General features: G+C 36.8%; 1 protein-coding gene across 1 annotated transcript in view; it reads right to left on the bottom strand.

Annotated features, from left to right (window-relative positions):
* The window catches only part of GABRA4 (gamma-aminobutyric acid type A receptor subunit alpha4), an 83333-nt gene that overhangs the window by 23541 nt on the left and 46136 nt on the right, over positions 1 to 13656 (bottom strand). The window lies entirely within an intron of this gene.

The raw sequence follows: 13656 nt of genomic DNA, 5'->3' as shown, positions 1-13656 counted from the left end.
GCCACAGACTGAACTCAACTGAGCAGCTCTTCCTCAACTTGTCTCATGTGGTTTCAGTTACCCAGAGTGAGTGGAACTAAGGTCACCTGGAATGCATCCTCACTCACATACTTGGCAGTTGACACTGGGTGTTTCAAAGACACTGGTTGTAGTCTTTCTATGTATCCTGAAATTTTTTTATTGATGATGACTGGATTCAAAAAAGGACTACTAAGTAGGCAGACACTACTACTGGAGTCCCAGGCCCAGCCAGAGCTATCTCACATTATAAGAAACACTACATGAGACGATCAGCAGGAGAAAGGGCTTTCTTGCAATCATCTTGAAAAATGTTTTCTATCAAACATGTTCTTTTTTTTTCCAATATCCAATAATAAATCTAACAGTCTGTGGTCCGGGTGGTGATACAGTGGATAAAGCATTGGACTCTCAGACATGAGGTCCTAACTTCAATTCCTGGCAGCACATGTACCAGATTGATGACTGGTTTCTTTCTTGTCTTTCTAATAAATAAATAAAATCTTTAGAGATTTAGGTTTCACAGCTAAGTAGAGGTTTTGGGGAGGGAGCAGTGATATTTATCAATCTAAAACATCTTTTTTTTTTTTTGGAGAGACCAAGAAAAAATTAAATGAAAGGATGAAAGGGGGAAACATAAATGGAGCAAGAGAGAGACATCTGCAGCACTACTTCACCACTTGTGAAGCTACACCCCACCACACCCCCATAAATCAGGGCTGGAGACTTGAAGTCAGATCCTAGTGCATGTGAGCTCAACGAGGCCCCATTGATTTCAGAATATGTACAAAGCAACTTTTAATGCCAACCATTATAACTGTGTAAAAAAGTAAACTCTGAAATTAAACTTCAGGATGGTTTTTCCCGTTAATTTTTTTTCTGTTTGCCCAACGAAATTCCTTTTCACTTATGCCTTGTCAATTTTCAAAACATTTAAATACTATGAAAATTATGAGCACTAAAATTGTATTGTGGAATATCCACATGTAAGTTTCCACTATATATTACTAAAGATGTTCTTACCTAATTGACCTCTTGATTCTTTTAGTGCTTGAATAAATGTCAGTCTCCTACATGAATTATAGGTGTTCACACTCAGTATGAAGCAAAAATATGTGGAAATATTAGCACTAAATTAATGATGGTTTCAGGAGATAATACAGGCTACTTGGAGCTTTGTTCCTGACATCTTAAACTATCGCCTATCATTGACATGTCAGGAGATTTCTGACTAACGTCTTCATCTTTTCAGTGCTCTTTAAAATTATTCTCATAGTGAAATTAACTAGTTATAGACCGTGAACACAACTAATTAATGGGGCACAACCATAAGACCTGCATTTAATATTTATATAATTGTAATATTTTATTTACCTATTTATTTATTGGATGGGGACAGAGAGAAATCAAGAAATAACATAGAGGTAAAGATATAGAGAAAGAGAGAGAGAGAGAGAGAGAGATGTAAAGTTTCACCACTTGTGAAGTTTTTCCCCTGCAGGTGGAGACTTTGGTTTGAACAAGGGTCCTTGCACATTGTAACATGCATGCTTAACCATTTGCAACACCCCAATTTGCCTTTGAACCATTTATATTATATATATATATATGTATATATATATATATATTTATATGCTATCCATTATATATCTGCTGAACTGTTATCATAAATAAGGAAAGTTTCAGCCAGAAAACAGGATATTAATGACATGAAGAAAAAATGCCATGGAATAAACACAATAATCAGATTGGAAGAGCATTTAGTCTGGAAAAAAAACATTTCAGTCTTCTAGAAAAAAGAAACAAATTCCATTTCATTGCTTGCAGTGTTGAGAATGTATGATTGTACTCACTTTACTGTGCAGGCAGATTGGACTGAAATAAACATATAATGTTCATATTCAATGTAACTATTACTGAGATAATCTCTTCTACAATAAATTGGTCTGTACAACACAGTGCTAAAACAAGTCCCTCAAACAGAGTACCATAACCTCCAAAACAGGAGTGTTCTAAATAGACTGACAATTGAATTTATACTTCTCTCTGCTCAGTACAAGTTGAGTATCTATTTTCATTCAGCACAACACCTAGGATGAGACTTTAGTATAGCCTCAGCTGCTGTAGTGCTTTAAAAAAAGTCTTAAAAATTTAAGTGCCTCTGGGGGTTGGGCTGAAGTGCAGTGGGTTGAGAGCACGTGGCACAAAGTGTAGGGACCAGCATAATGATCCCGGTTCAAGCCCCTGGCTCTCCACCTGCAGGGGAGTCACTTCACAGGCGTTGAAGCAGGTCTGTAGGTGTCTGTCTTTCTCTCCCCCTCTGTCTTCCCCTCCTCTCTCCATTTTCTCTCTGTCCTATCCAACAACGAACGACATCAACAATAACTATAAACACAACAAGCTACAACAACAAGGGCAACAAAAGGAGGAAAAGATGGCCTCCAGGAGCAGTGGATTCATGGTGTAGGCACTGAGCCCCAGCAATAACCTTGAAGGCAAAAAAAGAAAAAAATTAAAGTGCTTCTATAATATACAAGGCAGGTCCCAGCAAGTGATACAGAAGAACAGCTTATTCAGTGTTTCCCTTCTCAAGTTCCCGTATCAGATTTCACTCTACATGTTTCAGCTCCAAGTTTTATGCCATACTGAATAATGGCTTTTATTCCATAATGTGGAAGACAATCTGATAACAAAATCCCTGAGTTTAACTAGCATCTACCTTAAATCACAGAACACTTGTTCTGTAGCTTGTACAAACATTGCAACAAAATGAAGATGTGAGCTCCTTTTCAGTTCTGTTTTCTTTTATTTTGTGTATCTTGGAACCTAGAAACTTCATAATGTTGTGATATCTAACGCATTCTGTAGCTAGTTGCACTCAATGGCTACAAAATGACTGGATAGTAGCCAAGAAGTTAATTACAGTGATACTACTCTTAAATTGTCTCATGAGACTCTGATATTCCCGACGGACTGTAATTTTAGTCTATAACCTAATATAGTATGCCTATTACAGTCATATATATCTAGAATGCAATTTGAAAACATTAAACTTAGGTACTTGGGCAAGTTTTAAATGCTAAAAAAAAAAGGGTGCTATTTACATTTACTTCGTGATTAGAGTGACTACCTAATCTGAGCATACTGATATACTTTTGTCTATTTTCTACAGAGAAAATAAGCAGATTTTCCAATTTACTAGGAATTTAAGTATACATAAAATGTCTTTTACATTTTAAAAAATAACACCTTTCCATATTTTACCTGAAGGTTATTTCAACACGTTTTAAAGTATCTTTAGTAATTAATTTGCTAAATTAATTTGGCTGTGGTACAAGAAATATTACCCATTGCAAATGTGCAAGAACAGATGTCTTACAGGAATTCTGAATGATGAATACAATTCATAAATAAACACTGTGGGGGGAATAAGGAAAAAAGAACTGAATTTTCGAAATGTACTAGAGGATATATTCATTTTTAATTAAAAAACAAACAGGATTCACCATGTGAAATCTCATTCTACTTTTATGAATTGCTCAGGGATACTAATATAACATTCTGTCAGCAGATCACATCCCTATTGACCATAGTCTATTTCTGTCGTGAAATGTATTCTTTTTTCTGTAGAAAATAGGTAACCTCCTTGGTGCCATTTTTAGAATAGCCCATTGGCAAACAATAAACAGAAATCATGTTAATATTTTTTTAAGGATCAGCTAAGGCTTTAGCAAAGTGGATTTCTTGCTTGCAGAAGCAGCTATAATGAGCAGAGCATAGGGGAGAGTGCCTGTTGAAGCTCCACCTATACAAGCCCCAACTTCAAGTCAAAAAGAAATAACAAACTAACAAATCGGTCCTACCATGAGCATTGGGATGTTCACAAAGAACATGTTTACAAAAGCCCCAGGCACAGAGTCTGCATATCCATGGTACACACAGTGGGCAACAACTTAAATTTTTTTGTGAGAAGGCATAAACAGACTAAAAAAAAAAAAATTAGAAGTGAGGGGCCTGGAGGTAGCTTTGGGTTTACAAAGTACAAAGTACAAGGACCAGCCTGAGGATCCTGGTTGGAGCTCCAGCTTCCCACCCCTGCAGGGGGAAGGGGCGCCTCACAAGCTGTGAAAGTAGATTTGCAGGTGTCTCCCGACTCTCTATCTTCCCCTCTTATCCCAATTTCTCTCTGTCCTATCCAGTAACAGCAATAACAACAACAACAATGGGGAAAAAAGATAGCTGCCAGGAGCAGTGGATTCCTGGTGCAAGAACTGAACCCCAGCAATAACTCTGGAGTAAAAAATAAATAAATAAATAAAAATTTAAAAATATAAAAAATCAGAGGTGAATCATTACAATCATTGGGATAATTTTTGATAACCTCTTTTGTTATCAAAAAGAAGTAAATTATAACAAGACAAATATAAGTCAATATAAGATTCATTTACACCGTAAAAGATCATCTTTCATTTTTATTTAATTTCCTAATTGGGGAATTAATGTTTTACATTCGACAGTAAATACAATATTTTGTACATGCATAACATTTCCCACTTTTCCATATAACAATACAACCCCCACTAGCTCCTCTGTCATCCTTTTTGGACCTCTATTATCCCCCACACCCACCCCAGAGTCTTTTACTTTGGTGCAATACGCCAATTCCAGTTCAGGTTCTACTTGTGTTTTCTCTTCTGATCTTGTTTTTCAGCTTCTGCCAGAGAGTGAGATCATCCCATATTCATACTTCTGTTTCTGACCTATTTCACTTAACATGAATTTTTCAAGGTCCATCCAAGATAGAACATATGTGTATACAGATCTTTTTGCATGGGTGTGTTGGATATATCCCCAGTAAATGAACTGCAGGATCATAGGGTAGGTCCATTTCTATCTAGCCTTCTGAGAGTCCTCTAGACTGTTCTCCACAGAGGTTAAGATCAACTGACATTACCACCAGTAGTGCAGGGGAGTTCCTTTGACCCCACAACCACTCCAGCGTTTGCTGCTGTTACCTTTTCTGATGTATGCCATTCTCACAGGAGTGAAGTGGTTATCTCATGGTTGTCTTAATTTGCATTTCTCTAACAATCAAAGACATGGAACATTTTTTCATGTGTTTCTTGGCCTTTTGGATCTCTTCTGTGGTGAATATTCTGTCCAAGTCTTCTCCCTATTTTTTGGATGGGGTTATTTGTTTTCTTATGGTTGAGTTTAGCAAGCTCTAAATATTTTGGTTTTAAACTCTCGTCTGCTGTATGGCATGTAAAGATTTTCTCCCATTCGGTGAGGTGTCTCTTGGATTGAGTAGTGGTTTCTTTTGCTGTGCAGCTTTTTAATGTGATGTCATCCCATAGGTTTATGCCTGCCTTCATCTTCTTTTTAATTGGATTCATTTCATTGAAGATGTCTTTAAAATTTATGTGGAAAAGAGTTCTGCCAATATTTTCCTCTAAGTATCTGATAGTTTCTAGTCTAACATACAAGTCCTTGGTCCACTTGGAATTTACATTTGTATTTGGTGAAATATAGTGGTTCAGTTTCATTCATCTGTATGTTTCAACCTATTTTTTCCAACATCAGTTGTTGAAGAGACACTGCTTTCCCCATTTAATAGTCTGGCCACCCTTGTCAAAAATTAGATGTCCATAGGTGTGGGGGCTTATTTCTGGGCTGTCTATTGTATTCCAGGTGTTAGTGTGTCTGTTCATGTTCTAATACCAAGCAGTTTTGATCACAATGGCCCTATAATATAATTTGAGATCTGGGAGTGTGATGCCTCCAGTTCTGTTCTTTCTCCTCATGATTGTTTTGGCATTCCTAGGTCTTTTCTGGTTCCAGATAAACATTTGTAGCATTTGTTCTATTCTTCTAAAAATGGATTTGGGATCTTGATGGGGATAGCAATAAATTTGTATATGACTCTAGATATTATACTCATTTTAATTATGTTAATTTTTCCAACCCATGAACATCAAATATCTTTCTACTTTTTTGTCTTTTTCAATTTCTTTGAGTAATGACTCATAATTTTCAGTGTACTAATGACTCATAATTTTCAGTGTACTAATGACTCATAATTTTCAGTGTACAAGTCTTTCACTTCTTTGGTTAGGTTTATTCCTAGATATTTTATTGTTTTTGTTGCTATAGTAAAAGGAATTGATTTCTGGGTTTCAAGTTTTTCTACCTTAGTGTTTGCATAGAGGAATTCCACTGACTTTTGAATGTTAATTTTGTAGCCTGACACCTTACTGTATTTCCTGATGATTTCCAAAAGCTTCTTGCTGGATACCTTAGGTGTTTCCATGTATAATATCATGTTGTCTGCAAATAGGGAGAGTTTGACTTCTTCTCTTCCAATATGTATCCTTTTAATTCCTTGTTACTGCCTGATTATTATGGCAATAACCTTAAACACTATGTTGAATAATAATAGTGATAGTGGGCAGCCCTGTCTAGTACCTGATCTGAGAGGAAATGCTTCCAGTGTTTCACCATTAAGTATGATGTTGGCTGTAGGTTTGCTATATATAGACTCCACTATCTTCAAGATTTTCTATCTATTCCCATTTTCTGTAGTGTTTTGATCATAAAGGGATGTTGTATTTTGTCAAAGGCTTTCTCTGCATCTATTGATATGATAATGTGGTTTTTGGTCTTGCTTTTGTTGATGTGGTAAATCACGTTGACTGATTTATATATATTAAACCAACCTTGCATCCCTGGGATAAACTTCTCTTGGTCATGATGAATAATCTTTTGAATATACAGCTGTATCCGGTTGGCTAGAATTTTGTTCAATATTTTAGCATCTATGTTCATCATATTGGTCTATAGTTTGGTTGTGTCCCTGTCGGCTTTCAGTATCAAAGTAATGTTGGCTTCTTAGAAAGAAGGGAGTATTCCAGTGTCTTCAATCTTCTGGAAGACTTTTAAAAGTAGAGGTATTAGTTCTTTGAAGGTTTTGTAGAATTCATTTGTAATACCATCTGGTCCAGGACTTTTATTTTTGGGAAGGTTTTTGATAACTGTTAACAATTTCATTAGCTGTGATGGGCCTGTTCATGTTATCTAGTTCCTCTTTACTTAATTTTGGAAGTTCATCTGTATCTAGGAAATTGCCCATTTCTTCCAAGTTCTCTAGTTTGGTGGCATATAGTTGTTCATAGAAGCCTCGCATGATATGTTGGATTTCTGCGGTGTCTGTTGTGACAGATACCTCTTTCATTTATGATCCGATTTATTTGGGTCTTCTCCATTTTTGTTTTGTGAGTCTGAATAAAATTTTTGTCGGTTTTGTTCACTCTTTCAAAGAACCAACATTTACTTTCGTTGATGTTTTGTATGGTTTTCTTATTTTCAATGTTATTTATTTCTGCCCTAACTTTAGTTATTTCTGTCTTTCTGGTTGCTTTAGGGTTCCTTTGTTCTTCTTCTTTTAGGTCTTAAGATGTACAATCAAGCTCTTATGGGTTTTCCTCTGTGGGTGACTCTTTTTCTCTTGCAGTCTTCAGGATCCTTTCTTTATCCTTATTCCTTTCCATCCTAAATATGATCTATCTTGGTGTCTTTATGTCTGGGTTAATTCTGTTTGGGACTATCTGGGCTTCTTGAACCTTTAAGTCTTTAATGTTGTCTAGAATAGAGAAGTTCTCAGCTATTATGTCCTGCAGAATGCTTTCTTCCTCTCCCTCTCTTTCTTCCTCTAGTAAGCGAATTACGCATATATTATTTCTTTTAAAGTCTTCCCATAGGTCTCTGATGTTGTTTTCACAATATCTTAATCTCTTTTTGGGATCTCTTACTTCTTTTTTAGTTGTCTCTAATTCATCCTAATCTTGCTAATTCTGTCTTCAGCCTCATTGATTCTATTCTCTCTCCCCTCTACTGTTTTCTAGAGTTCATCTATTTTGCTACCCTGTTCTGATACTGTTTTAGCTTGTTCAGCTAATTGTGTTCTTAGCTCGGTTATTTCAGCTTTCAGCTCTCTGAGAGATAAATCTTGAGATAATTAGTGTTTTCTTCCAGAGTCTCACTTGTTGTTTCTGTATTTCTGATGACAATTCTTTCAAACTCTTTACTCACTCCTGTGATTATTTCCTTAACTTGTGTTTGGATGTTGACCTCATTACTTTGTGCTTCACCCTTTGGGGGGCTTTTAGCTGGATTCTTGTCCTGGTTCATTTCACCGATATTTCTTCTTGTTGGTTTAACCATTTTATATAGTATGTTATAAGGTCCCTCTCTCAGGACTTTTCAAATTACTGATCACTCTTGGCTGGATTAACTTGTGTCTAAGTAAGATAATTAAAGGGTTCACAGTTGGTGGAAATTGACAGTTGTTTCAATATCATTTTAGTCCCTGAGTTGCAGCTCAGTGTCTTAAAAGCCTCTTTTGTTCTTTTTCTTCCCTGTATGTTATAGGAACCTGAGGGCTTTTAAACTATAAGTAGGCTTCTTAGCTTAAGCACTGACTCCTGACCAAGAGATAAAGCAGGGTGGGGCAGAGATAATCCAGTGGTTATGCAAAGAGACTCTCACAGCCCCACTAGGCCACTAAGGCATAGTTTTCTGTCCGCTGGTGTTAGCACATGGCCTCCCCCCCCCTCCCCTGCTGCTGCAGATTCTGAAGCAGTAGCAATGGAGACTCACAGTTGCATTTGGTGGGTCTCAGGGGAGTCCTCTCCTCCCTTCAGTCTTTTTGTTGGTGAAACAGACTGGAGGTGTTGTCTCAACAGGTAAACTGCCAGACTGTTACCAGCCACTTAATCTCTCCTCAGATTGCTCTCTGTCCAAGAGCCATACATGTTTGTACTCACTGGTGATTTGGTGGGTTCCTGAAGTCATTCTAGTCCTGTATTGTTGTGGTCACAGGTTCTCTCTAGTTGACCTGGGAGAGGAGAGGTAATACAGCTGCTGCTGCTCCATAGCCCTGCCTCCGGAAGTCTGGCGATCATCCATTTTTCATTTTTTTAAGCATCGTGTTTGACTAGCAAAAGCAGTGTATATACATGGTTCAACTTCCTAAAACCTTTATTTTCTCAAAATTTGTGACAGTTTCACTTCCTTGTTTTCATTAGAGAGTGAGATCAAGAACAAGAGATAGTGTAAGTCACTGTTTTACCATCCCTTGAGTTCTGATGTGTTTATTTTTGCTATTCTCTAAAGGTTATGGAACTGAATTCGGGACCTGAGGAATGCAAAAGCAGGTGCTCTGTGACTAAAGCACCTCCCAATCCCTAAACAAAATCAAAGGCCTAGCCATGCTGCCCACTTATGACCAGGTGCCATATATTTTTAAGTTAAGGATCTATTCTATATAACTATGAAGTTATTAGAAGATTGTTCTGTTCCTGCTTACTTTTTCAGAGAAGTAGCTTCTGCAGCAAACCTTCTTTCCCACCTCTTAAGCATAATGACCTCATCATATCTATTCCATTCAAACTGGCTCTAGGATTCTATTTGTTAAGTTTTTTGTTTACTCTATAGACAGCTAGAGAAAATGTTCTTATGTTCAAGGTAGAGCCTGAATAGCAGAGTTCAGTATGACTTTAACCTCTCATTTAGCAATTCATCTATATTAAGAAGAAAAGCTTAGCCAAACAACAAAAATAAGAATGAATGGCAATAACCAAAGGCAACAGTTATTTTATATAAAAAAGTTACAAAGAAAACAAGTGTTGCAGAGTCATGAAAAGAGTTTCACCTATTCTCTTCACGTATTCAAAAGCTTTGTGGATCTCAAAAACCAACCAAACAAATGAAACAAAACAAAACAAAAAAAACACCAGAATGATTTTCTCGGAGTTTTCTCTATTGATATTGCTATCAATAGTACTTTTCTTTCCCGTTATTGTTATAACTATTGATATGTTGCAAAGAATGCATTACATTCATCCATTCAGTTAACAAATACTATAAATATTTAAGATAATGGTATTTATAGTAATAACTTAACCCATGTTTTTGCTACTTCCCTTCATTTGCTCATCATCAACAAAATTCATCTTGATGTTATCCTATCAATCCCCCCAATTCCATGTTTTTTCTCCAAGTGGGAAACCACTGGCTTCTGGGGAGGACAGGCTTTGAACTTGAAGCCGTCTACCTGCCTGCCTCAGAGTCCATGGGCAGAGCCACTGTACCAGCTCAGCAGTCTTAATTCCACATTTTTATTACATCTCTTAGTCCCTACTTTTTCCTCTGCAACTTCATTTATAGTATCCTTTGGTCTCTATTATTTGCTCATCATTAGTATTTATATCAGTCTACTGTCTCCTGACATTGTGTGACTTCACATTTGCAAAATTATTTCTCTAATGGATGCAGTCCAGTGTATAATGTGTTGCACTCTCAAGTATTAGGTCCTGAGTTCAAATTCCAGCATTGCATGCACCAGTGATCCTGAGATTCTTTCCCTTTTTCTCATTAATAAATAAATAAACCTTGGGGGTACGTCTGGAGTTGTGGCCATGAAGTAGCAGCTGTTTCACACTGCAAGCTTGATTAACTGCTTAAAGCAATGAAAAAAAATCATCTGAAAACTTATCAAATTACAGTTGAGATTTCCTAAGGAACTAACATAGCCAAAGGTGTGTGTAGTAGCATGTGGCCAGTGGATGGAAACCGGGTAAGGAAGAGATCCTCTGGACAAGGGAAGCTGTTCTTAGGAGTAGCACCATCTTGGTAGCTATGTATTGGAGCAAATTTTCTATGGCAGGAAGAGGGAATTTATGGATGCTTAAGCTGATACTGAACTGTCCACAGTATTCACCAATGTTTAAAGGAAAGACCTGGATGAAAACTAAAGCTGTGTGATTTTCTCAGGTCTTAGCAACCAGCTAAGAAAATAAATCCTGGCCAAGTTTCCAGGAACATGGCCAAGGAGTAGCAGCTTCCTCACATACCTCCCCTGATCAACTGAATTAAAAAAAAAATTAACTGAAAACTGGCCAAATAAAATTTTTAATTTTTTAAAACTTTGTTTATTTTACTTGATAGAGAGAAATTGAGGGAAAGGGGGGAGACTGAGAGGGATATAAACACCTGCAGCACTGCTTCACCACTTGGGAAGCTTCCCCCTACAGGTGGGTACCACGGGCTTGAACCTGATCTTTGTGCATGATAATACCTGCACTTAATCAAGTGTGTCACTACCCAGCCTCACAACTGAGATTTCTTAATAAAGTCAATTAGCCAAAAGCAGATACAGGTGCATGTGGTCAGTGGCTGGCAAAGTGCTGAGGAAGAGATCTTCAAGACTTAAGGAGTCATAATTGATGGCAGCAAAAAATAAATTCTTTATCAGCTGATGCTCTGTCTGTATTCAAACAGTATGATTTTTTTTTACTGTCTGGGTGAGCAGAATGTAATCAGAATAACTAAATCTCAGAGTGTGAGCAGAAAATGAACTATTATTGCTCTCGGGCCAGGTGGTGGCACAACTGATGGAGCACACATGTTACAATGGCCCCAGCCCCCACCCACAAGAAGAAAGCTTTGCAACTGGTAAAGCAGTGTTGCAAGTGTCTCTCTTGTCTCTCTCTGTCTTTCTGTCCCCCTTGATTTCTTTACCCTCTTGATTTCTGGCTACTCTATCCAATAAATAAAGATAAAAACAATTTTTTAAAAAGAAATACCATTGCTCTAATCTAGTCCTACTAACGTAAGCACATGTTAAAGAGTATAGGTGAGCTGGTGTTAGCTGACATTAGTTACCAAAAGTGGATGACTTTTATCTAAGTATCTAAGTAGTGACATAGATTTTTTTCCCCCGTGTGGTGCCAGAGATGTAACCCAGGGACTGATGTACGCACATTAAGCTACCTCCCCAGTAAATTTTTAGGTATATTTATATATGGATATATTTCTCCTTATCCCTCCTCCTCCTCCCCCTCCTCCTCCCTCTTCTTCTTTTTAACTTTATTGAGGGGTTAAGGGGTGGTTGCAGTACATTTGTTGACACATGGGTATAATTTCTCCTCTCCCCATGGTAGGTGTCTGCAAAATATTCTCAGTCTCAGCTTGGATTGTTTTCTACAGCATGCAAGTGGACCTCAATGCAAATGCTCAACAACAGATGACTGGCTAAGTAAGATATATATATATATATATATATATATATATATATATATATATATATATATATGTATATATGTATGTATGTATGTATTTTTCATGAGATGGAGAAAAGAGACAACAAAGCACTAGTGGATCATTGCTGGGGCTCAACCAGTAACCTGACTTCTTAATCAAGTACAAATTTCTCTTAACTTTGTCATAAAACAGATAAAGAGCTGAAACCTGAATACTGGATTGTGCAGTAAAAACCACATTGGAAAGCTGAGAGTAGAGACAAATCCCTTAAAGTTTGCCTATTTTCTCTCAGGGAACAACAGCCTCACACTCCAAAAGCATTCAAAACATTCATCAAGTAAGGTTCCTTTTCTTCTACCTTAAAGTTATATGCATAAATACCATGACAACCCATTTCAGCTCTTATTATATAAATTAGAGATGAGGTATGTAGAATCAGTAGCACAATAGTTAGGACATAGTAAATATTCAATAAAGAGATCATGATGATTATGACATGCTACCCTGTACATGTATTGATATAGTACAATATAGATGTGCTTCAAATCTTCTTTGTCATTTTTACAAACAGAGAAAATAAAAAGCATAAAAGGACATTGAGGTGGCACACCTGGTAGAGAGGACATGTTACTATACTCAAGGACCCAGGTGCAAGTCCCTCGTCCCCAGCATGGGGGCGGTGGGCTTCACAAGTGACAAAGCAGTGCAGCAGGTGTGTCTCTCTTTCTCCCTCTCTATCCCCTTCTCCTCTCTCAATTTCTCATTAGTTCTATCTAAAATTAAAAAATAAATATTTTAAAAAACATTGTAAGTTTACAAACTAAGTTACTCCACCTTTGAACATGCACCTTCCTAATGAAACATTAAAATTATTGCATTTCCCTTTCCAGATGAGGAAACAGCTTACTTTTTTAATTATGACACTGAAGTTGGCATTTTTCTTCCATGTAATGTTATTAACAATAACTACAAAAATAGGAAATATATTATTTTAAGTTACTAAACTCGGTTGCTTTTCCTCCCTTTTCCATTTCAATGATATCCCTTGAATTGTCACTTTTTGAATTTAAAGACTATTGTAAGTCTAATTTTCTGTTATAATTAATCACTAACCTCTCTTTACCTCTCCTTCATAGTATTTTTCACTTTATCATCTATTTACTTGAAATTAATTGTTGATTTCCATCCTCTTTATTACCCTTATAAGAAGAGTAGAATATTCCCAACACACTGACACTTAACAGGTATTCCATAAGTACATCCATGAATGTAATGTTTCAGAATATGTTAGGGTACACAGATTGGTGTTTCGGCAGACATCTCTAGGAATCAGGAATCTGTGCTTAAGTTTCCACTCATATATGTATGCTTGAATCATACTAAAACCAAGATTCAGACTATATCCCTACATAGTTCATAAAAATGTTCATAAGAATGACATCTATCTCTCACTAGACTAGATTTTTTTTATTGTGAAGATTAGCGGTTTACAGTGAATGCAGTTGTTGGCACATGTGTACAATTTCTCAATATTCTGCA

This window comes from Erinaceus europaeus, chromosome 3 (assembly GCF_950295315.1).
Source record: "Erinaceus europaeus chromosome 3, mEriEur2.1, whole genome shotgun sequence".
Classification (NCBI taxonomy): Eukaryota; Metazoa; Chordata; class Mammalia; order Eulipotyphla; family Erinaceidae; genus Erinaceus; species Erinaceus europaeus.
The sequence above is the reverse complement of the archived record's forward strand: the minus strand, read 5'-3'. Positions and strand labels throughout refer to the sequence as shown.